We start from the raw sequence: 24690 nt of genomic DNA, 5'->3' as shown, positions 1-24690 counted from the left end.
TGGAATGAGAGGACTGTGACCTTCGGCCCCGTTTCTTTCCCTTGTCTTTTCATGGGCCAGGTGTGCTCAATCAGAAGGCTTCCTGCGCCTGATGTCGAGTGTCCTGGGGGAAGAAAGGAGTACTGTTTTGAAAGATGCTCCACAGGGAGAAAGGAGCCACCATTCTCAGGAGAATGATCCCCAGAAGCCTGAGCAATCCAGATGCCGTGGCTTCACACTAGACCCTGGAGGGTCTTATTCCTGGAGCCGGGACCTGGGCATCGGTGTCCTTTCATGCTCATAACTGATTTTGAGGGGAGTCCAATGGATAAACTGTCTGCGAGGCATTCGCATCACACTGTAGTTTTCACACACGTCACACAGGAACCCTGTTCGTGTGCACATTTGGGTGCTTGAGCAGGGTTGCACCCAAGATTCTGCGGTTCTACCGAGCCCTGGGTTGTGCACTGGACAACCTTCCTCAGGGGTTGGTCAATTCTGATCACTGCACCTAAGGAGACAGGGACCATGAAACCTAATCAGCAAATACAGAAAAGGAAGTGGTCATTTCCCACAATCATTTCCACTGAAACACCACGTCGGATAAATAAGTCTGATTGCAGGACAGGGACTGGGCTACAGAGATGCACCTTTCGCAGCTGGACGAATGACCCGGAATCTCCCCAGATGCCGTCTGTAAACACACCAAATGAGATTGATTTCAGGGCTTTCTGAATTTAGTTTCGTTGAAGACACACACTCCTGTGTGTGATTTCCTTGACTACCAATACGACTTACTTCCAAATGACTTACATGCCAGTGGGAAAATTTTCCGTTTCAACTCATTGGAATTGGACACCGTGAAACAGGCAAGTCGGTCTGTCTGTTTCCGGCGTTCTGTGGGTTCCACCAAGTGCACAAGTCCTAGGGCGCCTGAGGTCCATTCAAAAACCAGTGTAAAAACGGCGAGTCAGGGTAAGAAAGAAGAGCACCGTTCCTATCTTCCAAATGCATTCCAGTTTCCACGACTCAAGGTGGCGAGAAGGATCCACGGATGTCCCACATTAACAAAATTTCACCTTCTCATGCCGACCAACAACTGACGAGTGAAACACACCCCGGGAGAAAATAGTCAACCCAGTCCCCTGCAATAACCTCACACGCAAACCTACACGTCAACAGGTCATATTCAGAAATACACACTGAATGTCATCTACCGTGAACACAAACACACAGACAGTCCCTCCAGAGGTTGTCTGCGTTGTCCGTGTTGTACAGACAGAAACTTGGGCTCCTCATTACTTTACTTAGGATTGGCAGTGTTCGTGTTTGTGTGGGTGTGTGTGTGTTTGCGTGCGTGCTTGTGGGTGTGTGTGTGTGTGTGTGTGTGTTTGCGCACCCCTATGTGTGGGTCGGCACATCCACTGAGCTCACTGGCACAGGAGCATAGCCCTCTTGCTGTGTTTGTTCTTCCCTTTGGATCTCCTGGTCCTCCCTTGCAGAGAAGCGAGTGTGCCAGTGTTCATGGACTCGTGATCTGTCGGGTTCATTGAGGAGAGGTTTAGCAGGGAGCTTTGCTGTTCAGGATGGTGGTTTTTCATCCCACACTTGTATTTCGATTGATGAATCACAAGTACGTTGGGAGGCAGGGTACCTTCGACTTTTCTGACGTTGAAGTCAGGCTTGGTTTTGTTTTGCTCTTGGAGGAATTTCCAGTGGTCTAAGGTGCTTTCCTGAGTGGCCGTTTCCACCAAGTGCTCGTCCAACTCGGGTACCTGGAGGCAGGGGTCTCTCTTGAGCTCTCCTTGCGTTGCTCGCCTGTCTGTGTCTTCAGCGCCAAGGGCTCTTGCTTCCCTGCCTCTTGACACGCTCTCACTGTGTCTTTCCCATTCACTCTTCTGGATGTAAAAGAGGACATAGGCCTGTTGACTCAGGACAGAAGTGATGCCAGAGGCAGTGACCTCGGCATCATCCATTTTATACCACTGGCCTTCTTGAGCTTTGACATAAGAGAAGTAATGTCCGTTGTGACAGCTCCACCCGGCGTGGACCAGCACAGCATAGAGGACATAGACAAGAGGTCCTGCGTTCTGCTGAGACATGTATGGCTGCATGTCAAGGCACTCAGGATATTGCACACTCTTGGCAAGTTTGTTGCCTGTGACATGGGAGAATCTCTTCAATACAAGGATGAGGACCTTGGCAGAAGTGTGCAAAGTTAACGTCTTGGAGGCCGGCGCCTTCTGGAGACAAAGACCACAATGATAGGCATTCTCTCCATTGAGTTCTTCGGGCTTCACCAACTGTTCCAAAGCTTGCTTCACACTCTGAGCTGCCTGGATATCCAGGGCGATGTCCAGGTAAGGGTCAAAGGTGTCTGAAATGCCCTGGCAGTGGAGACACTTGATTTGAGATCTCCAGTACCCTCCAAATATTTGGTGCATGAGGGTGGTGTCCTTAGAGTGATGATCTACCAGCTTGTGCCCGGGAAGGCACGCCTTTTTCATGGCATCCACAGTGAACATCAGAAATTCATGGGCGTCTTCCTGCTTGCCTCTATGGAAGCCAGCAGCCAATGCCCGTGAGGGCTGGATGACATGGCCAGGACGGTGGAGGGCCCGTGTGATGTGAGCTTGCATAGTACAGAGCATGCAGCCCTTGTGACCATGACAAGTTTGAGAGTGCTCCCGGGACAGCATGTAGTTGGCAAGGGGCGGTGTGTATGTCAGGCACTGCAGGGAAGCATTCACGTAGCAGGTATTTCCCATATTCTGGAGCCCAGCCCCCACCGCAGCAGGTCTCCTGCTACTCAGAGGAAGCTGCTCCCTGGGAGCAAGCTGTCTTGCCACAGGAGCCAAATCATCACAGAGGTCGACACGGGTCTCAGATGAGAGTGGTGACTTCTCAGGGAGAGAAGTCCGCTGGATTTCAGCAAAAGCTGCACCTGGCCCAGAACATGTGAGTTTTGAAAAGCGGTTCAACTGCCACTCCCCTCCCAAGCAGAGTGAGTCGTCCTCCATGTCGCCTGGAACAAGGATCACAAGGTTTTTCTGCTGGGACCGCGGGTTGCAGAAAGACGCTATCTCTGCCGAGAGGGTGTTCAAATGAGGAGCTGTCTGGCCGCATCAGCCCTTATATACCTCACCCCCACCAACCGCGAACACCCCACCCACCCATCAGGTGCGCGATAAACCAATCAAATATCAGCACTCAATTAAGGAAGGAGTCACAGGGTGTGTCCCCTTGCATTGCTGGGAATTCAACAGACACAGCCCACATCATGCTTTCCAGAACACCTGAATCCAATTACTCCTCAGGCTGATAGGCACGTAGAATACGAGTGTAACCGGGTTGGGACAGTGGCCACACACTTGCCTTATTTTAGGTAAAACAATGTCAGGGAAGAAATCTTTACCTATGAAGCCGTGTGTGTGTGCGCGCTTGTGTGTGTGTGTCCGTGTTTGTGTGTGTGTGTGTGTGTGTCTGTGTGTGTGTTTGTGCTGGGATGTACTTTCAAGTGTGTGCTTTTGGCAGATACCATCATCCCTTCAGCGATTGAAGGACAAGAAGTCGGAAGTGCGCTTTCTGACTGGAGAATAGTCAATGAAGTACAGTAATTAGCACAGCGTATTTGTTTTTCCTCAATAAGAAAGGAGAGATCCGTGGAATCAAACAGACCTTCCAGCGATAACCTTTCCATGCTCAGCCTATTGATTGTGTATCCGAGTGAAATTGCCTGCCAGTGGGGAACAAGACAAGTCTTTGCCTGAAATGCTCTTGTGAAAGTTAGATTCCCATATAATAAAGCATCAAGTGGTAGAAACATGCACTGAAGTTTGAAGAGATACTCAGTGCACAAAGTAGAATGTGAAAGACTTTCGTGAAATCACGCAATCACCGAGAGACTAATTGATGACATTCCCCAAATTGAGGTTTACCAGAAAAGAGAAATAGTCATGACATGCTACAGTCAGCGGTTTCAGACGTCCGACGGCAGTTTAAGAAAACATGAAACAAAAGTCTTGAGATATCAGAAGGTATCCCAACTAAAACCTTTGGTTTATGAAAGAAATGATGAAAATAAAAGCAACATATCTCACAGTATGGGTGGTAATATTTTCATACGTATGTGATAATGGATCAACATTTGATAGAGATGAAATAAAAAGTTCCCAATTTGACAAAAGCAAACAAGGAAAATTATACCGTAGAAAAGCCCGGGTGACGGGAGTGAGGCCCTGTCTCAAGAAGAAAGCATCGCAGAGATTGAAAAGCAGGGAGTGAATCAGAGGATTGTATAACGTTATTAATACTGGCCCTTGTTTCAGTGGCAAAAGGCCCAAATAAGCCGTGTGTCTCACGGATTCTCGCATCAATTGTTCAGGATCTGAGATGTTGCCTCCATTTCCAGTTAGGCATTGTATGGTGGAATTGCAGTTAGCACATCTGGTGCAAAAATTTTAATGCTGACGAAGGTGGACATGTTCCCTGAGCTAAGAGGGTCAGAATTTGGGTGTGTCTTCAGGCTCTCTGGCTTACCAGGAATGGAGATCCTGGCTCTAGGGATTTTCCCAAAATGTCTCAGACAGTAAGCAACAGGGCAGAATTGAGTCCCGGCGCCAAGGCCTCGAGGTGTAAAGAAACAGCCCTGGCCTCAGGGCCCATGAAATTAGGATGATTTAAAGAAGGATGGTGGAATGAGAGGACTGTGACCTTCGGCCCCGTTTCTTTCCCTTGTCTTTTCATGGGCCAGGTGTGCTCAATCAGAAGGCTTCCTGCGCCTGATGTCGAGTGTCCTGGGGGAAGAAAGGAGCACTGTTTTGAAAGATGCTCCACAGGGAGAAAGGAGCCACCATTCTCAGGAGAATGATCCCCAGAAGCCTGAGCAATCCAGATGCCGTGGCTTCACACTAGACCCTGGAGGGTCTTATTCCTGGAGCCGGGACCTGGGCATCGGTGTCCTTTCATGCTCATAACTGATTTTGAGGGGAGTCCAATGGATAAACTGTCTGCGAGGCATTCGCATCACACTGTAGTTTTCACACACGTCACACAGGAACCCTGTTCGTGTGCACATTTGGGTGCTTGAGCAGGGTTGCACCCAAGATTCTGCGGTTCTACCGAGCCCTGGGTTGTGCACTGGACAACCTTCCTCAGGGGTTGGTCAATTCTGATCACTGCACCTAAGGAGACAGGGACCATGAAACCTAATCAGCAAATACAGAAAAGGAAGTGGTCATTTCCCACAATCATTTCCACTGAAACACCACGTCGGATAAATAAGTCTGATTGCAGGACAGGGACTGGGCTACAGAGATGCACCTTTCGCAGCTGGACGAATGACCCGGAATCTCCCCAGATGCCGTCTGTAAACACACCAAATGAGATTGATTTCAGGGCTTTCTGAATTTAGTTTCGTTGAAGACACACACTCCTGTGTGTGATTTCCTTGACTACCAATACGACTTACTTCCAAATGACTTACATGCCAGTGGGAAAATTTTCCGTTTCAACTCATTGGAATTGGACACCGTGAAACAGGCAAGTCGGTCTGTCTGTTTCCGGCGTTCTGTGGGTTCCACCAAGTGCACAAGTCCTAGGGCGCCTGAGGTCCATTCAAAAACCAGTGTAAAAACGGCGAGTCAGGGTAAGAAAGAAGAGCACCGTTCCTATCTTCCAAATGCATTCCAGTTTCCACGACTCAAGGTGGCGAGAAGGATCCACGGATGTCCCACATTAACAAAATTTCACCTTCTCATGCCGACCAACAACTGACGAGTGAAACACACCCCGGGAGAAAATAGTCAACCCAGTCCCCTGCAATAACCTCACACGCAAACCTACACGTCAACAGGTCATATTCAGAAATACACACTGAATGTCATCTACCGTGAACACAAACACACAGACAGTCCCTCCAGAGGTTGTCTGCGTTGTCCGTGTTGTACAGACAGAAACTTGGGCTCCTCATTACTTTACTTAGGATTGGCAGTGTTCGTGTTTGTGTGGGTGTGTGTGTGTTTGCGTGCGTGCTTGTGGGTGTGTGTGTGTGTGTGTGTGTGTTTGCGCACCCCTATGTGTGGGTCGGCACATCCACTGAGCTCACTGGCACAGGAGCATAGCCCTCTTGCTGTGTTTGTTCTTCCCTTTGGATCTCCTGGTCCTCCCTTGCAGAGAAGCGAGTGTGCCAGTGTTCATGGACTCGTGATCTGTCGGGTTCATTGAGGAGAGGTTTAGCAGGGAGCTTTGCTGTTCAGGATGGTGGTTTTTCATCCCACACTTGTATTTCGATTGATGAATCACAAGTACGTTGGGAGGCAGGGTACCTTCGACTTTTCTGACGTTGAAGTCAGGCTTGGTTTTGTTTTGCTCTTGGAGGAATTTCCAGTGGTCTAAGGTGCTTTCCTGAGTGGCCGTTTCCACCAAGTGCTCGTCCAACTCGGGTACCTGGAGGCAGGGGTCTCTCTTGAGCTCTCCTTGCGTTGCTCGCCTGTCTGTGTCTTCAGCGCCAAGGGCTCTTGCTTCCCTGCCTCTTGACACGCTCTCACTGTGTCTTTCCCATTCACTCTTCTGGATGTAAAAGAGGACATAGGCCTGTTGACTCAGGACAGAAGTGATGCCAGAGGCAGTGACCTCGGCATCATCCATTTTATACCACTGGCCTTCTTGAGCTTTGACATAAGAGAAGTAATGTCCGTTGTGACAGCTCCACCCGGCGTGGACCAGCACAGCATAGAGGACATAGACAAGAGGTCCTGCGTTCTGCTGAGACATGTATGGCTGCATGTCAAGGCACTCAGGATATTGCACACTCTTGGCAAGTTTGTTGCCTGTGACATGGGAGAATCTCTTCAATACAAGGATGAGGACCTTGGCAGAAGTGTGCAAAGTTAACGTCTTGGAGGCCGGCGCCTTCTGGAGACAAAGACCACAATGATAGGCATTCTCTCCATTGAGTTCTTCGGGCTTCACCAACTGTTCCAAAGCTTGCTTCACACTCTGAGCTGCCTGGATATCCAGGGCGATGTCCAGGTAAGGGTCAAAGGTGTCTGAAATGCCCTGGCAGTGGAGACACTTGATTTGAGATCTCCAGTACCCTCCAAATATTTGGTGCATGAGGGTGGTGTCCTTAGAGTGATGATCTACCAGCTTGTGCCCGGGAAGGCACGCCTTTTTCATGGCATCCACAGTGAACATCAGAAATTCATGGGCGTCTTCCTGCTTGCCTCTATGGAAGCCAGCAGCCAATGCCCGTGAGGGCTGGATGACATGGCCAGGACGGTGGAGGGCCCGTGTGATGTGAGCTTGCATAGTACAGAGCATGCAGCCCTTGTGACCATGACAAGTTTGAGAGTGCTCCCGGGACAGCATGTAGTTGGCAAGGGGCGGTGTGTATGTCAGGCACTGCAGGGAAGCATTCACGTAGCAGGTATTTCCCATATTCTGGAGCCCAGCCCCCACCGCAGCAGGTCTCCTGCTACTCAGAGGAAGCTGCTCCCTGGGAGCAAGCTGTCTTGCCACAGGAGCCAAATCATCACAGAGGTCGACACGGGTCTCAGATGAGAGTGGTGACTTCTCAGGGAGAGAAGTCCGCTGGATTTCAGCAAAAGCTGCACCTGGCCCAGAACATGTGAGTTTTGAAAAGCGGTTCAACTGCCACTCCCCTCCCAAGCAGAGTGAGTCGTCCTCCATGTCGCCTGGAACAAGGATCACAAGGTTTTTCTGCTGGGACCGCGGGTTGCAGAAAGACGCTATCTCTGCCGAGAGGGTGTTCAAATGAGGAGCTGTCTGGCCGCATCAGCCCTTATATACCTCACCCCCACCAACCGCGAACACCCCACCCACCCATCAGGTGCGCGATAAACCAATCAAATATCAGCACTCAATTAAGGAAGGAGTCACAGGGTGTGTCCCCTTGCATTGCTGGGAATTCAACAGACACAGCCCACATCATGCTTTCCAGAACACCTGAATCCAATTACTCCTCAGGCTGATAGGCACGTAGAATACGAGTGTAACCGGGTTGGGACAGTGGCCACACACTTGCCTTATTTTAGGTAAAACAATGTCAGGGAAGAAATCTTTACCTATGAAGCCGTGTGTGTGTGCGCGCTTGTGTGTGTGTGTCCGTGTTTGTGTGTGTGTGTGTGTGTGTGTGTGTGTGTGTTTGTGCTGGGATGTACTTTCAAGTGTGTGCTTTTGGCAGATACCATCATCCCTTCAGCGATTGAAGGACAAGAAGTCGGAAGTGCGCTTTCTGACTGGAGAATAGTCAATGAAGTACAGTAATTAGCACAGCGTATTTGTTTTTCCTCAATAAGAAAGGAGAGATCCGTGGAATCAAACAGACCTTCCAGCGATAACCTTTCCATGCTCAGCCTGTTGATTGTGTATCCGAGTGAAATTGCCTGCCAGTGGGGAACAAGACAAGTCTTTGCCTGAAATGCTCTTGTGAAAGTTAGATTCCCATATAATAAAGCATCAAGTGGTAGAAACATGCACTGAAGTTTGAAGAGATACTCAGTGCACAAAGTAGAATGTGAAAGACTTTCGTGAAATCACGCAATCACCGAGAGACTAATTGATGACATTCCCCAAATTGAGGTTTACCAGAAAAGAGAAATAGTCATGACATGCTACAGTCAGCGGTTTCAGACGTCCGACGGCAGTTTAAGAAAACATGAAACAAAAGTCTTGAGATATCAGAAGGTATCCCAACTAAAACCTTTGGTTTATGAAAGAAATGATGAAAATAAAAGCAACATATCTCACAGTATGGGTGGTAATATTTTCATACGTATGTGATAATGGATCAACATTTGATAGAGATGAAATAAAAAGTTCCCAATTTGACAAAAGCAAACAAGGAAAATTATACCGTAGAAAAGCCCGGGTGACGGGAGTGAGGCCCTGTCTCAAGAAGAAAGCATCGCAGAGATTGAAAAGCAGGGAGTGAATCAGAGGATTGTATAACGTTGTTAATACTGGCCCTTGTTTCAGTGGCAAAAGGCCCAAATAAGCCGTGTGTCTCACGGATTCTCGCATCAATTGTTCAGGATCTGAGATGTTGCCTCCATTTCCAGTTAGGCATTGTATGGTGGAATTGCAGTTAGCACATCTGGTGCAAAAATTTTAATGCTGACGAAGGTGGACATGTTCCCTGAGCTAAGAGGGTCAGAATTTGGGTGTGTCTTCAGGCTCTCTGGCTTACCAGGAATGGAGATCCTGGCTCTAGGGATTTTCCCAAAATGTCTCAGACAGTAAGCAACAGGGCAGAATTGAGTCCCGGCGCCAAGGCCTCGAGGTGTAAAGAAACAGCCCTGGCCTCAGGGCCCATGAAATTAGGATGATTTAAAGAAGGATGGTGGAATGAGAGGACTGTGACCTTCGGCCCCGTTTCTTTCCCTTGTCTTTTCATGGGCCAGGTGTGCTCAATCAGAAGGCTTCCTGCGCCTGATGTCGAGTGTCCTGGGGGAAGAAAGGAGCATTGTTTTGAAAGATGCTCCACAGGGAGAAAGGAGCCACCATTCTCAGGAGAATGATCCCCAGAAGCCTGAGCAATCCAGATGCCGTGGCTTCACACTAGACCCTGGAGGGTCTTATTCCTGGAGCCGGGACCTGGGCATCGGTGTCCTTTCATGCTCATAACTGATTTTGAGGGGAGCCCAATGGATAAACTGTCTGCGAGGCATTCGCATCACACTGTAGTTTTCACACACGTCACACAGAAACCCTGTTCGTGTGCACATTTGGGTGCTTGAGCAGGGTTGCACCCAAGATTCTGCGGTTCTACCGAGCCCTGGGTTGTGCACTGGACAACCTTCCTCAGGGGTTGGTCAATTCTGATCACTGCACCTAACGAGACAGGGACCATGAAACCTAATCAGCAAATACAGAAAAGGAAGTGGTCATTTCCCACAATCATTTCCACTGAAACACCACGTCGGATAAATAAGTCTGATTGCAGGACAGGGACTGGGCTTCAGAGATGCACCTTTCGCAGCTGGACGAATGACCCGGAATCTCCCCAGATGCCGTCTGTAAACACACCAAATGAGATTGATTTCAGGGCTTTCTGAATTTAGTTTCGTTGAAGACACACACTCCTGTGTGTGATTTCCTTGACTACCAATACGACTTACTTCCTAATGACTTACATGCCAGTGGGAAAATTTTTCGTTTCTACTCATTGGAATTGGACACCGTGAAACAGGCAAGTCGGTCTGTCTGTTTCCGGCGTTCTGTGGGTTCCACCAAGTGCACAAGTCCTAGGGCGCCTGAGGTCCATTCAAAAACCAGTGTAAAAACGGCGAGTCAGGGTAAGAAAGAAGAGCACCGTTCCTATCTTCCAAATGCATTCCAGTTTCCACGACTCAAGGTGGCGAGAAGGATCCACGGATGTCCCACATTAACAAAATTTCACCTTCTCATGCCGACCAACAACTGACGAGTGAAACACACCCCAGGAGAAAATAGTCAACCCAGTCCCCTGCAATAACCTCACACGCAAACCTACACGTCAACAGGTCATATTCAGAAATACACACTGAATGTCATCTACCGTGAACACAAACACACAGACAGTCCCTCCAGAGGTTGTCTGCGTTGTCCGTGTTGTACAGACAGAAACTTGGGCTCCTCATTACTTTACTTAGGATTGGCAGTGTTCGTGTTTGTGTGGGTGTGTGTGTGTTTGCGTGCGTGCTTGTGGGTGTGTGTGTGTGTGTGTGTGTGTTTGCGCACCCCTATGTGTGGGTCGGCACATCCACTGAGCTCACTGGCACAGAAGCAGAGCCCTCTTGCTGTGTTTGTTCTTCCCTTTGGATCTCCTGGTCCTCCCTTGCAGAGAAGCGAGTGTGCCAGTGTTCATGGACTCGTGATCTGTCGGGTTCGTTGAGGAGAGGTTTAGCAGGGAGCTTTGCTGTTCAGGATGGTGGTTTTTCATCCCACACTTGTATTTCGATTGATGAATCACAAGTACGTTGGGAGGCAGGGTACCTTCGACTTTTCTGACGTTGAAGTCAGGCTTGGTTTTGTTTTGCTCTTGGAGGAATTTCCAGTGGTCTAAGGTGCTTTCCTGAGTGGCCGTTTCCACCAAGTGCTCGTCCAACTCGGGTACCTGGAGGCAGGGGTCTCTCTTGAGCTCTCCTTGCGTTGCTCGCCTGTCTGTGTCTTCAGCGCCAAGGGCTCTTGCTTCCCTGCCTCTTGACACGCTCTCACTGTGTCTTTCCCATTCACTCTTCTGGATGTAAAAGAGGACATAGGCCTGTTGACTCAGGACAGAAGTGATGCCAGAGGCAGTGACCTCGGCATCATCCATTTTATACCACTGGCCTTCTTGAGCTTTGACATAAGAGAAGTAATGTCCGTTGTGACAGCTCCACCCGGCGTGGACCAGCACAGCATAGAGGACATAGACAAGAGGTCCTGCGTTCTGCTGAGACATGTATGGCTGCATGTCAAGGCACTCAGGATATTGCACACTCTTGGCAAGTTTGTTGCCTGTGACATGGGAGAATCTCTTCAATACAAGGATGAGGACCTTGGCAGAAGTGTGCAAAGTTAACGTCTTGGAGGCCGGCGCCTTCTGGAGACAAAGACCACAATGATAGGCATTCTCTCCATTGAGTTCTTCGGGCTTCACCAACTGTTCCAAAGCTTGCTTCACACTCTGAGCTGCCTGGATATCCAGGGCGATGTCCAGGTAAGGGTCAAAGGTGTCTGAAATGCCCTGGCAGTGGAGACACTTGATTTGAGATCTCCAGTACCCTCCAAATATTTGGTGCATGAGGGTGGTGTCCTTAGAGTGATGATCTACCAGCTTGTGCCCGGGAAGGCACGCCTTTTTCATGGCATCCACAGTGAACATCAGAAATTCATGGGCGTCTTCCTGCTTGCCTCTATGGAAGCCAGCAGCCAATGCCCGTGAGGGCTGGATGACATGGCCAGGACGGTGGAGGGCCCGTGTGATGTGAGCTTGCATAGTACAGAGCATGCAGCCCTTGTGACCATGACAAGTTTGAGAGTGCTCCCGGGACAGCATGTAGTTGGCAAGGGGCGGTGTGTATGTCAGGCACTGCAGGGAAGCATTCACGTAGCAGGTATTTCCCATATTCTGGAGCCCAGCCCCCACCGCAGCAGGTCTCCTGCTACTCAGAGGAAGCTGCTCCCTGGGAGCAAGCTGTCTTGCCACAGGAGCCAAATCATCACAGAGGTCGACACGGGTCTCAGATGAGAGTGGTGACTTCTCAGGGAGAGAAGTCCGCTGGATTTCAGCAAAAGCTGCACCTGGCCCAGAACATGTGAGTTTTGAAAAGCGGTTCAACTGCCACTCCCCTCCCAAGCAGAGTGAGTCGTCCTCCATGTCGCCTGGAACAAGGATCACAAGGTTTTTCTGCTGGGACCGCGGGTTGCAGAAAGATGCTATCTCTGCCGAGAGGGTGTTCAAATGAGGAGCTGTCTGGCCGCATCAGCCCTTATATACCTCACCCCCACCAACCGCGAACACCCCACCCACCCATCAGGTGCGCGATAAACCAATCAAATATCAGCACTCAATTAAGGAAGGAGTCACAGGGTGTGTCCCCTTGCATTGCTGGGAATTCAACAGACACAGCCCACATCATGCTTTCCAGAACACCTGAATCCAATTACTCCTCAGGCTGATAGGCACGTAGAATACGAGTGTAACCGGGTTGGGACAGTGGCCACACACTTGCCTTATTTTAGGTAAAACAATGTCAGGGAAGAAATCTTTACCTATGAAGCCGTGTGTGTGTGCGCGCTTGTGTGTGTGTGTCCGTGTTTGTGTGTGTGTGTGTGTGTGTGTGTGTGTGTGTTTGTGCTGGGATGTACTTTCAAGTGTGTGCTTTTGGCAGATACCATCATCCCTTCAGCGATTGAAGGACAAGAAGTCGGAAGTGCGCTTTCTGACTGGAGAATAGTCAATGAAGTACAGTAATTAGCACAGCGTATTTGTTTTTCCTCAATAAGAAAGGAGAGATCCGTGGAATCAAACAGACCTTCCAGCGATAACCTTTCCATGCTCAGCCTGTTGATTGTGTATCCGAGTGAAATTGCCTGCCAGTGGGGAACAAGACAAGTCTTTGCCTGAAATGCTCTTGTGAAAGTTAGATTCCCATATAATAAAGCATCAAGTGGTAGAAACATGCACTGAAGTTTGAAGAGATACTCAGTGCACAAAGTAGAATGTGAAAGACTTTCGTGAAATCACGCAATCACCGAGAGACTAATTGATGACATTCCCCAAATTGAGGTTTACCAGAAAAGAGAAATAGTCATGACATGCTACAGTCAGCGGTTTCAGACGTCCGACGGCAGTTTAAGAAAACATGAAACAAAAGTCTTGAGATATCAGAAGGTATCCCAACTAAAACCTTTGGTTTATGAAAGAAATGATGAAAATAAAAGCAACATATCTCACAGTATGGGTGGTAATATTTTCATACGTATGTGATAATGGATCAACATTTGATAGAGATGAAATAAAAAGTTCCCAATTTGACAAAAGCAAACAAGGAAAATTATACCGTAGAAAAGCCCGGGTGACGGGAGTGAGGCCCTGTCTCAAGAAGAAAGCATCGCAGAGATTGAAAAGCAGGGAGTGAATCAGAGGATTGTATAACGTTGTTAATACTGGCCCTTGTTTCAGTGGCAAAAGGCCCAAATAAGCCGTGTGTCTCACGGATTCTCGCATCAATTGTTCAGGATCTGAGATGTTGCCTCCATTTCCAGTTAGGCATTGTATGGTGGAATTGCAGTTAGCACATCTGGTGCAAAAATTTTAATGCTGACGAAGGTGGACATGTTCCCTGAGCTAAGAGGGTCAGAATTTGGGTGTGTCTTCAGGCTCTCTGGCTTACCAGGAATGGAGATCCTGGCTCTAGGGATTTTCCCAAAATGTCTCAGACAGTAAGCAACAGGGCAGAATTGAGTCCCGGCGCCAAGGCCTCGAGGTGTAAAGAAACAGCCCTGGCCTCAGGGCCCATGAAATTAGGATGATTTAAAGAAGGATGGTGGAATGAGAGGACTGTGACCTTCGGCCCCGTTTCTTTCCCTTGTCTTTTCATGGGCCAGGTGTGCTCAATCAGAAGGCTTCCTGCGCCTGATGTCGAGTGTCCTGGGGGAAGAAAGGAGCACTGTTTTGAAAGATGCTCCACAGGGAGAAAGGAGCCACCATTCTCAGGAGAATGATCCCCAGAAGCCTGAGCAATCCAGATGCCGTGGCTTCACACTAGACCCTGGAGGGTCTTATTCCTGGAGCCGGGACCTGGGCATCGGTGTCCTTTCATGCTCATAACTGATTTTGAGGGGAGTCCAATGGATAAACTGTCTGCGAGGCATTCGCATCACACTGTAGTTTTCACACACGTCACACAGGAACCCTGTTCGTGTGCACATTTGGGTGCTTGAGCAGGGTTGCACCCAAGATTCTGCGGTTCTACCGAGCCCTGGGTTGTGCACTGGACAACCTTCCTCAGGGGTTGGTCAATTCTGATCACTGCACCTAAGGAGACAGGGACCATGAAACCTAATCAGCAAATACAGAAAAGGAAGTGGTCATTTCCCACAATCATTTCCACTGAAACACCACGTCGGATAAATAAGTCTGATTGCAGGACAGGGACTGGGCTACAGAGATGCACCTTTCGCAGCTGGACGAATGACCCGGAATCTCCCCAGATGCCGTCTGTAAACACACCAAATGAGATTGATTTCAGGGCTTTCTGAATTTAGTTTCGTTGAAGACACACACTCCTGTGTGTGATTTCCTTGACTACCAATACGACTTACTTCCAAATGACTTACATGCCAGTGGGAAAATTTTCCGTTTCAACTCATTGGAATTGGACACCGTGAAACAGGCAAGTCGGTCTGTCTGTTTCCGGCGTTCTGTGGGTTCCACCAAGTGCACAAGTCCTAGGGCGCCTGAGGTCCATTCAAAAACCAGTGTAAAAACGGCGAGTCAGGGTAAGAAAGAAGAGCACCGTTCCTATCTTCCAAATGCATTCCAGTTTCCACGACTCAAGGTGGCGAGAAGGATCCACGGATGTCCCACATTAACAAAATTTCACCTTCTCATGCCGACCAACAACTGACGAGTGAAACACACCCCGGGAGAAAATAGTCAACCCAGTCCCCTGCAATAACCTCACACGCAAACCTACACGTCAACAGGTCATATTCAGAAATACACACTGAATGTCATCTACCGTGAACACAAACACACAGACAGTCCCTCCAGAGGTTGTCTGCGTTGTCCGTGTTGTACAGACAGAAACTTGGGCTCCTCATTACTTTACTTAGGATTGGCAGTGTTCGTGTTTGTGTGGGTGTGTGTGTGTTTGCGTGCGTGCTTGTGGGTGTGTGTGTGTGTGTGTGTGTTTGCGCACCCCTATGTGTGGGTCGGCACATCCACTGAGCTCACTGGCACAGAAGCAGAGCCCTCTTGCTGTGTTTGTTCTTCCCTTTGGATCTCCTGGTCCTCCCTTGCAGAGAAGCGAGTGTGCCAGTGTTCATGGACTCGTGATCTGTCGGGTTCGTTGAGGAGAGGTTTAGCAGGGAGCTTTGCTGTTCAGGATGGTGGTTTTTCATCCCACACTTGTATTTCGATTGATGAATCACAAGTACGTTGGGAGGCAGGGTACCTTCGACTTTTCTGACGTTGAAGTCAGGCTTGGTTTTGTTTTGCTCTTGGAGGAATTTCCAGTGGTCTAAGGTGCTTTCCTGAGTGGCCGTTTCCACCAAGTGCTCGTCCAACTCGGGTACCTGGAGGCAGGGGTCTCTCTTGAGCTCTCCTTGCGTTGCTCGCCTGTCTGTGTCTTCAGCGCCAAGGGCTCTTGCTTCCCTGCCTCTTGACACGCTCTCACTGTGTCTTTCCCATTCACTCTTCTGGATGTAAAAGAGGACATAGGCCTGTTGACTCAGGACAGAAGTGATGCCAGAGGCAGTGACCTCGGCATCATCCATTTTATACCACTGGCCTTCTTGAGCTTTGACATAAGAGAAGTAATGTCCGTTGTGACAGCTCCACCCGGCGTGGACCAGCACAGCATAGAGGACATAGACAAGAGGTCCTGCGTTCTGCTGAGACATGTATGGCTGCATGTCAAGGCACTCAGGATATTGCACACTCTTGGCAAGTTTGTTGCCTGTGACATGGGAGAATCTCTTCAATACAAGGATGAGGACCTTGGCAGAAGTGTGCAAAGTTAACGTCTTGGAGGCCGGCGCATTCTGGAGACAAAGACCACAATGATAGGCATTCTCTCCATTGAGTTCTTCGGGCTTCACCAACTGTTCCAAAGCTTGCTTCACACTCTGAGCTGCCTGGATATCCAGGGCGATGTCCAGGTAAGGGTCAAAGGTGTCTGAAATGCCCTGGCAGTGGAGACACTTGATTTGAGATCTCCAGTACCCTCCAAATATTTGGTGCATGAGGGTGGTGTCCTTAGAGTGATGATCTACCAGCTTGTGCCCGGGAAGGCACGCCTTTTTCATGGCATCCACAGTGAACATCAGAAATTCATGGGCGTCTTCCTGCTTGCCTCTATGGAAGCCAGCAGCCAATGCCCGTGAGGGCTGGATGACATGGCCAGGACGGTGGAGGGCCCGTGTGATGTGAGCTTGCATAGTACAGAGCATGCAGCCCTTGTGACCATGACAAGTTTGAGAGTGCTCCCGGGACAGCATGTAGTTGGCAAGGGGCGGTGTGTATGTCAGGCACTGCAGGGAAGCATTCACGTAGCAGGTATTTCCCATATTCTGGAGCCCAGCCCCCACCGCAGCAGGTCTCCTGCTACTCAGAGGAAGCTGCTCCCTGGGAGCAAGCTGTCTTGCCACAGGAGCCAAATCATCACAGAGGTCGACACGGGTCTCAGATGAGAGTGGTGACTTCTCAGGGAGAGAAGTCCGCTGGATTTCAGCAAAAGCTGCACCTGGCCCAGAACATGTGAGTTTTGAAAAGCGGTTCAACTGCCACTCCCCTCCCAAGCAGAGTGAGTCGTCCTCCATGTCGCCTGGAACAAGGATCACAAGGTTTTTCTGCTGGGACCGCGGGTTGCAGAAAGACGCTATCTCTGCCGAGAGGGTGTTCAAATGAGGAGCTGTCTGGCCGCATCAGCCCTTATATACCTCACCCCCACCAACCGCGAACACCCCACCCACCCATCAGGTGCGCGATAAACCAATCAAATATCAGCACTCAATTAAGGAAGGAGTCACAGGGTGTGTCCCCTTGCATTGCTGGGAATTCAACAGACACAGCCCACATCATGCTTTCCAGAACACCTGAATCCAATTACTCCTCAGGCTGATAGGCACGTAGAATACGAGTGTAACCGGGTTGGGACAGTGGCCACACACTTGCCTTATTTTAGGTAAAACAATGTCAGGGAAGAAATCTTTACCTATGAAGCCGTGTGTGTGTGCGCGCTTGTGTGTGTGTGTCCGTGTTTGTGTGTGTGTGTGTGTGTGTGTCTGTGTGTGTGTTTGTGCTGGGATGTACTTTCAAGTGTGTGCTTTTGGCAGATACCATCATCCCTTCAGCGATTGAAGGACAAGAAGTCGGAAGTGCGCTTTCTGACTGGAGAATAGTCAATGAAGTACAGTAATTAGCACAGCGTATTTGTTTTTCCTCAATAAGAAAGGAGAGATCCGTGGAATCAAACAGACCTTCCAGCGATAACCTTTCCATGCTCAGCCTGTTGATTGTGTATCCGAGTGAAATTGCCTGCCAGTGGGGAACAAGACAAGTCTTTGCCTGAAATGCTCTTGTGAAAGTTAGATTCCCATATAATAAAGCATCAAGTGGTAGAAACATGCACTGAAGTTTGAAGAGATACTCAGTGCACAAAGTAGAATGTGAAAGACTTTCGTGAAATCACGCAATCACCGAGAGACTAATTGATGACATTCCCCAAATTGAGGTTTACCAGAAAAGAGAAATAGTCATGACATGCTACAGTCAGCGGTTTCAGACGTCCGACGGCAGTTTAAGAAAACATGAAACAAAAGTCTTGAGATATCAGAAGGTATCCCAACTAAAACCTTTGGTTTATGAAAGAAATGATGAAAATAAAAGCAACATATCTCACAGTATGGGTGGTAATATTTTCATACGTATGTGATAATGGATCAACATTTGATAGAGATGAAATAAAAAGTTCCCAATTTGACAAAAGCAAACAAGGAAAATTATACCGTAGAAAAGCCCGGGTGACGGGAGTGAGGCCCTGTCTCAAGAAGAAAGCATCGCAGAGATTGAAAAGCAGGGAGTGAATCAGAGGATTGTATAACGTTGTTAATACTGGCCCTTGTTTCAGTGGCAAAAGGCCCAAATAAGCCGTGTGTCTCACGGATTCTCGCATCAATTGTTCAGGATCTGAGATGTTGCCTCCATTTCCAGTTAGGCATTGTATGGTGGAATTGCAGTTAGCACATCTGGTGCAAAAATTTTAATGCTGACGAAGGTGGACATGTTCCCTGAGCTAAGAGGGTCAGAATTTGGGTGTGTCTTCAGGCTCTCTGGCTTACCAGGAATGGAGATCCTGGCTCTAGGGATTTTCCCAAAATGTCTCAGACAGTAAGCAACAGGGCAGAATTGAGTCCCGGCGCCAAGGCCTCGAGGTGTAAAGAAACAGCCCTGGCCTCAGGGCCCATGAAATTAGGATGATTTAAAGAAGGATGGTGGAATGAGAGGACTGTGACCTTCGGCCCCGTTTCTTTCCCTTGTCTTTTCATGGGCCAGGTGTGCTCAATCAGAAGGCTTCCTGCGCCTGATGTCGAGTGTCCTGGGGGAAGAAAGGAGCACTGTTTTGAAAGATGCTCCACAGGGAGAAAGGAGCCACCATTCTCAGGAGAATGATCCCCAGAAGCCTGAGCAATCCAGATGCCGTGGCTTCACACTAGACCCTGGAGGGTCTTATTCCTGGAGCCGGGACCTGGGCATCGGTGTCCTTTCATGCTCATAACTGATTTTGAGGGGAGTCCAATGGATAAACTGTCTGCGAGGCATTCGCATCACACTGTAGTTTTCACACACGTCACACAGGAACCCTGTTCGTGTGCACATTTGGGTGCTTGAGCAGGGTTGCACCCAAGATTCTGCGGTTCTACCGAGCCCTGGGTTGTGCACTGGACAACCTTCCTCAGGGGTTGGTCAATTCTGATCACTGCACCTAAGGAGACAGGGACCATGAAACCTAATCAGCAAATACAGAAAAGGAAGTGGTCATTTCCCACAATCATTTCCACTGAAACACCACGTCGGATAAATAAGTCTGATTGCAGGACAGGGACTGGGCTACAGAGATGCACCTTTCGCAGCTGGACGAATGACCCGGAATCTCCCCAGATGCCGTCTGTAAACACACCAAATGAGATTGATTTCAGGGCTTTCTGAATTTAGTTTCGTTGAAGACACACACTCCTGTGTGTGATTTCCTTGACTACCAATACGACTTACTTCCAAATGACTTACATGCCAGTGGGAAAATTTTCCGTTTCAACTCATTGGAATTGGACACCGTGAAACAGGCAAGTCGGTCTGTCTGTTTCCGGCGTTCTGTGGGTTCCACCAAGTGCACAAGTCCTAGGGCGCCTGAGGTCCATTCAAAAACCAGTGTAAAAACGGCGAGTCAGGGTAAGAAAGAAGAGCACCGTTCCTATCTTCCAAATGCATTCCAGTTTCCACGACTCAAGGTGGCGAGAAGGATCCACGGATGTCCCACATTAACAAAATTTCACCTTCTCATGCCGACCAACAACTGACGAGTGAAACACACCCCGGGAGAAAATAGTCAACCCAGTCCCCTGCAATAACCTCACACGCAAACCTACACGTCAACAGGTCATATTCAGAAATACACACTGAATGTCATCTACCGTGAACACAAACACACAGACAGTCCCTCCAGAGGTTGTCTGCGTTGTCCGTGTTGTACAGACAGAAACTTGGGCTCCTCATTACTTTACTTAGGATTGGCAGTGTTCGTGTTTGTGTGGGTGTGTGTGTGTTTGCGTGCGTGCTTGTGGGTGTGTGTGTGTGTGTGTGTGTTTGCGCACCCCTATGTGTGGGTCGGCACATCCACTGAGCTCACTGGCACAGAAGCAGAGCCCTCTTGCTGTGTTTGTTCTTCCCTTTGGATCTCCTGGTCCTCCCTTGCAGAGAAGCGAGTGTGCCAGTGTTCATGGACTCGTGATCTGTCGGGTTCGTTGAGGAGAGGTTTAGCAGGGAGCTTTGCTGTTCAGGATGGTGGTTTTTCATCCCACACTTGTATTTCGATTGATGAATCACAAGTACGTTGGGAGGCAGGGTACCTTCGACTTTTCTGACGTTGAAGTCAGGCTTGGTTTTGTTTTGCTCTTGGAGGAATTTCCAGTGGTCTAAGGTGCTTTCCTGAGTGGCCGTTTCCACCAAGTGCTCGTCCAACTCGGGTACCTGGAGGCAGGGGTCTCTCTTGAGCTCTCCTTGCGTTGCTCGCCTGTCTGTGTCTTCAGCGCCAAGGGCTCTTGCTTCCCTGCCTCTTGACACGCTCTCACTGTGTCTTTCCCATTCACTCTTCTGGATGTAAAAGAGGACATAGGCCTGTTGACTCAGGACAGAAGTGATGCCAGAGGCAGTGACCTCGGCATCATCCATTTTATACCACTGGCCTTCTTGAGCTTTGACATAAGAGAAGTAATGTCCGTTGTGACAGCTCCACCCGGCGTGGACCAGCACAGCATAGAGGACATAGACAAGAGGTCCTGCGTTCTGCTGAGACATGTATGGCTGCATGTCAAGGCACTCAGGATATTGCACACTCTTGGCAAGTTTGTTGCCTGTGACATGGGAGAATCTCTTCAATACAAGGATGAGGACCTTGGCAGAAGTGTGCAAAGTTAACGTCTTGGAGGCCGGCGCCTTCTGGAGACAAAGACCACAATGATAGGCATTCTCTCCATTGAGTTCTTCGGGCTTCACCAACTGTTCCAAAGCTTGCTTCACACTCTGAGCTGCCTGGATATCCAGGGCGATGTCCAGGTAAGGGTCAAAGGTGTCTGAAATGCCCTGGCAGTGGAGACACTTGATTTGAGATCTCCAGTACCCTCCAAATATTTGGTGCATGAGGGTGGTGTCCTTAGAGTGATGATCTACCAGCTTGTGCCCGGGAAGGCACGCCTTTTTCATGGCATCCACAGTGAACATCAGAAATTCATGGGCGTCTTCCTGCTTGCCTCTATGGAAGCCAGCAGCCAATGCCCGTGAGGGCTGGATGACATGGCCAGGACGGTGGAGGGCCCGTGTGATGTGAGCTTGCATAGTACAGAGCATGCAGCCCTTGTGACCATGACAAGTTTGAGAGTGCTCCCGGGACAGCATGTAGTTGGCAAGGGGCGGTGTGTATGTCAGGCACTGCAGGGAAGCATTCACGTAGCAGGTATTTCCCATATTCTGGAGCCCAGCCCCCACCGCAGCAGGTCTCCTGCTACTCAGAGGAAGCTGCTCCCTGGGAGCAAGCTGTCTTGCCACAGGAGCCAAATCATCACAGAGGTCGACACGGGTCTCAGATGAGAGTGGTGACTTCTCAGGGAGAGAAGTCCGCTGGATTTCAGCAAAAGCTGCACCTGGCCCAGAACATGTGAGTTTTGAAAAGCGGTTCAACTGCCACTCCCCTCCCAAGCAGAGTGAGTCGTCCTCCATGTCGCCTGGAACAAGGATCACAAGGTTTTTCTGCTGGGACCGCGGGTTGCAGAAAGACGCTATCTCTGCCGAGAGGGTGTTCAAATGAGGAGCTGTCTGGCCGCATCAGCCCTTATATACCTCACCCCCACCAACCGCGAACACCCCACCCACCCATCAGGTGCGCGATAAACCAATCAAATATCAGCACTCAATTAAGGAAGGAGTCACAGGGTGTGTCCCCTTGCATTGCTGGGAATTCAACAGACACAGCCCACATCATGCTTTCCAGAACACCTGAATCCAATTACTCCTCAGGCTGATAGGCACGTAGAATACGAGTGTAACCGGGTTGGGACAGTGGCCACACACTTGCCTTATTTTAGGTAAAACAATGTCAGGGAAGAAATCTTTACCTATGAAGCCGTGTGTGTGTGCGCGCTTGTGTGTGTGTGTCCGTGTTTGTGTGTGTGTGTGTGTGTGTGTCTGTGTGTGTGTTTGTGCTGGGATGTACTTTCAAGTGTGTGCTTTTGGCAGATACCATCATCCCTTCAGCGATTGAAGGACAAGAAGTCGGAAGTGCGCTTTCTGACTGGAGAATAGTCAATGAAGTACAGTAATTAGCACAGCGTATTTGTTTTTCCTCAATAAGAAAGGAGAGATCCGTGGAATCAAACAGACCTTCCAGCGATAACCTTTCCATGCTCAGCCTGTTGATTGTGTATCCGAGTGAAATTGCCTGCCAGTGGGGAACAAGACAAGTCTTTGCCTGAAATGCTCTTGTGAAAGTTAGATTCCCATATAATAAAGCATCAAGTGGTAGAAACATGCACTGAAGTTTGAAGAGATACTCAGTGCACAAAGTAGAATGTGAAAGACTTTCGTGAAATCACGCAATCACCGAGAGACTAATTGATGACATTCCCCAAATTGAGGTTTACCAGAAAAGAGAAATAGTCATGACATGCTACAGTCAGCGGTTTCAGACGTCCGACGGCAGTTTAAGAAAACATGAAACAAAAGTCTTGAGATATCAGAAGGTATCCCAACTAAAACCTTTGGTTTATGAAAGAAATGATGAAAATAAAAGCAACATATCTCACAGTATGGGTGGTAATATTTTCATACGTATGTGATAATGGATCAACATTTGATAGAGATGAAATAAAAAGTTCCCAATTTGACAAAAGCAAACAAGGAAAATTATACCGTAGAAAAGCCCGGGTGACGGGAGTGAGGCCCTGTCTCAAGAAGAAAGCATCGCAGAGATTGAAAAGCAGGGAGTGAATCAGAGGATTGTATAACGTTGTTAATACTGGCCCTTGTTTCAGTGGCAAAAGGCCCAAATAAGCCGTGTGTCTCACGGATTCTCGCATCAATTGTTCAGGATCTGAGATGTTGCCTCCATTTCCAGTTAGGCATTGTATGGTGGAATTGCAGTTAGCACATCTGGTGCAAAAATTTTAATGCTGACGAAGGTGGACATGTTCCCTGAGCTAAGAGGGTCAGAATTTGGGTGTGTCTTCAGGCTCTCTGGCTTACCAGGAATGGAGATCCTGGCTCTAGGGATTTTCCCAAAATGTCTCAGACAGTAAGCAACAGGGCAGAATTGAGTCCCGGCGCCAAGGCCTCGAGGTGTAAAGAAACAGCCCTGGCCTCAGGGCCCATGAAATTAGGATGATTTAAAGAAGGATGGTGGAATGAGAGGACTGTGACCTTCGGCCCCGTTTCTTTCCCTTGTCTTTTCATGGGCCAGGTGTGCTCAATCAGAAGGCTTCCTGCGCCTGATGTCGAGTGTCCTGGGGGAAGAAAGGAGCACTGTTTTGAAAGATGCTCCACAGGGAGAAAGGAGCCACCATTCTCAGGAGAATGATCCCCAGAAGCCTGAGCAATCCAGATGCCGTGGCTTCACACTAGACCCTGGAGGGTCTTATTCCTGGAGCCGGGACCTGGGCATCGGTGTCCTTTCATGCTCATAACTGATTTTGAGGGGAGTCCAATGGATAAACTGTCTGCGAGGCATTCGCATCACACTGTAGTTTTCACACACGTCACACAGGAACCCTGTTCGTGTGCACATTTGGGTGCTTGAGCAGGGTTGCACCCAAGATTCTGCGGTTCTACCGAGCCCTGGGTTGTGCACTGGACAACCTTCCTCAGGGGTTGGTCAATTCTGATCACTGCACCTAAGGAGACAGGGACCATGAAACCTAATCAGCAAATACAGAAAAGGAAGTGGTCATTTCCCACAATCATTTCCACTGAAACACCACGTCGGATAAATAAGTCTGATTGCAGGACAGGGACTGGGCTACAGAGATGCACCTTTCGCAGCTGGACGAATGACCCGGAATCTCCCCAGATGCCGTCTGTAAACACACCAAATGAGATTGATTTCAGGGCTTTCTGAATTTAGTTTCGTTGAAGACACACACTCCTGTGTGTGATTTCCTTGACTACCAATACGACTTACTTCCAAATGACTTACATGCCAGTGGGAAAATTTTCCGTTTCAACTCATTGGAATTGGACACCGTGAAACAGGCAAGTCGGTCTGTCTGTTTCCGGCGTTCTGTGGGTTCCACCAAGTGCACAAGTCCTAGGGCGCCTGAGGTCCATTCAAAAACCAGTGTAAAAACGGCGAGTCAGGGTAAGAAAGAAGAGCACCGTTCCTATCTTCCAAATGCATTCCAGTTTCCACGACTCAAGGTGGCGAGAAGGATCCACGGATGTCCCACATTAACAAAATTTCACCTTCTCATGCCGACCAACAACTGACGAGTGAAACACACCCCGGGAGAAAATAGTCAACCCAGTCCCCTGCAATAACCTCACACGCAAACCTACACGTCAACAGGTCATATTCAGAAATACACACTGAATGTCATCTACCGTGAACACAAACACACAGACAGTCCCTCCAGAGGTTGTCTGCGTTGTCCGTGTTGTACAGACAGAAACTTGGGCTCCTCATTACTTTACTTAGGATTGGCAGTGTTCGTGTTTGTGTGGGTGTGTGTGTGTTT

Source organism: Pongo abelii, chromosome 7, assembly GCF_028885655.2.
Source record: "Pongo abelii isolate AG06213 chromosome 7, NHGRI_mPonAbe1-v2.0_pri, whole genome shotgun sequence".
Classification (NCBI taxonomy): Eukaryota; Metazoa; Chordata; class Mammalia; order Primates; family Hominidae; genus Pongo; species Pongo abelii.
The sequence above is the reverse complement of the archived record's forward strand: the minus strand, read 5'-3'. Positions refer to the sequence as shown.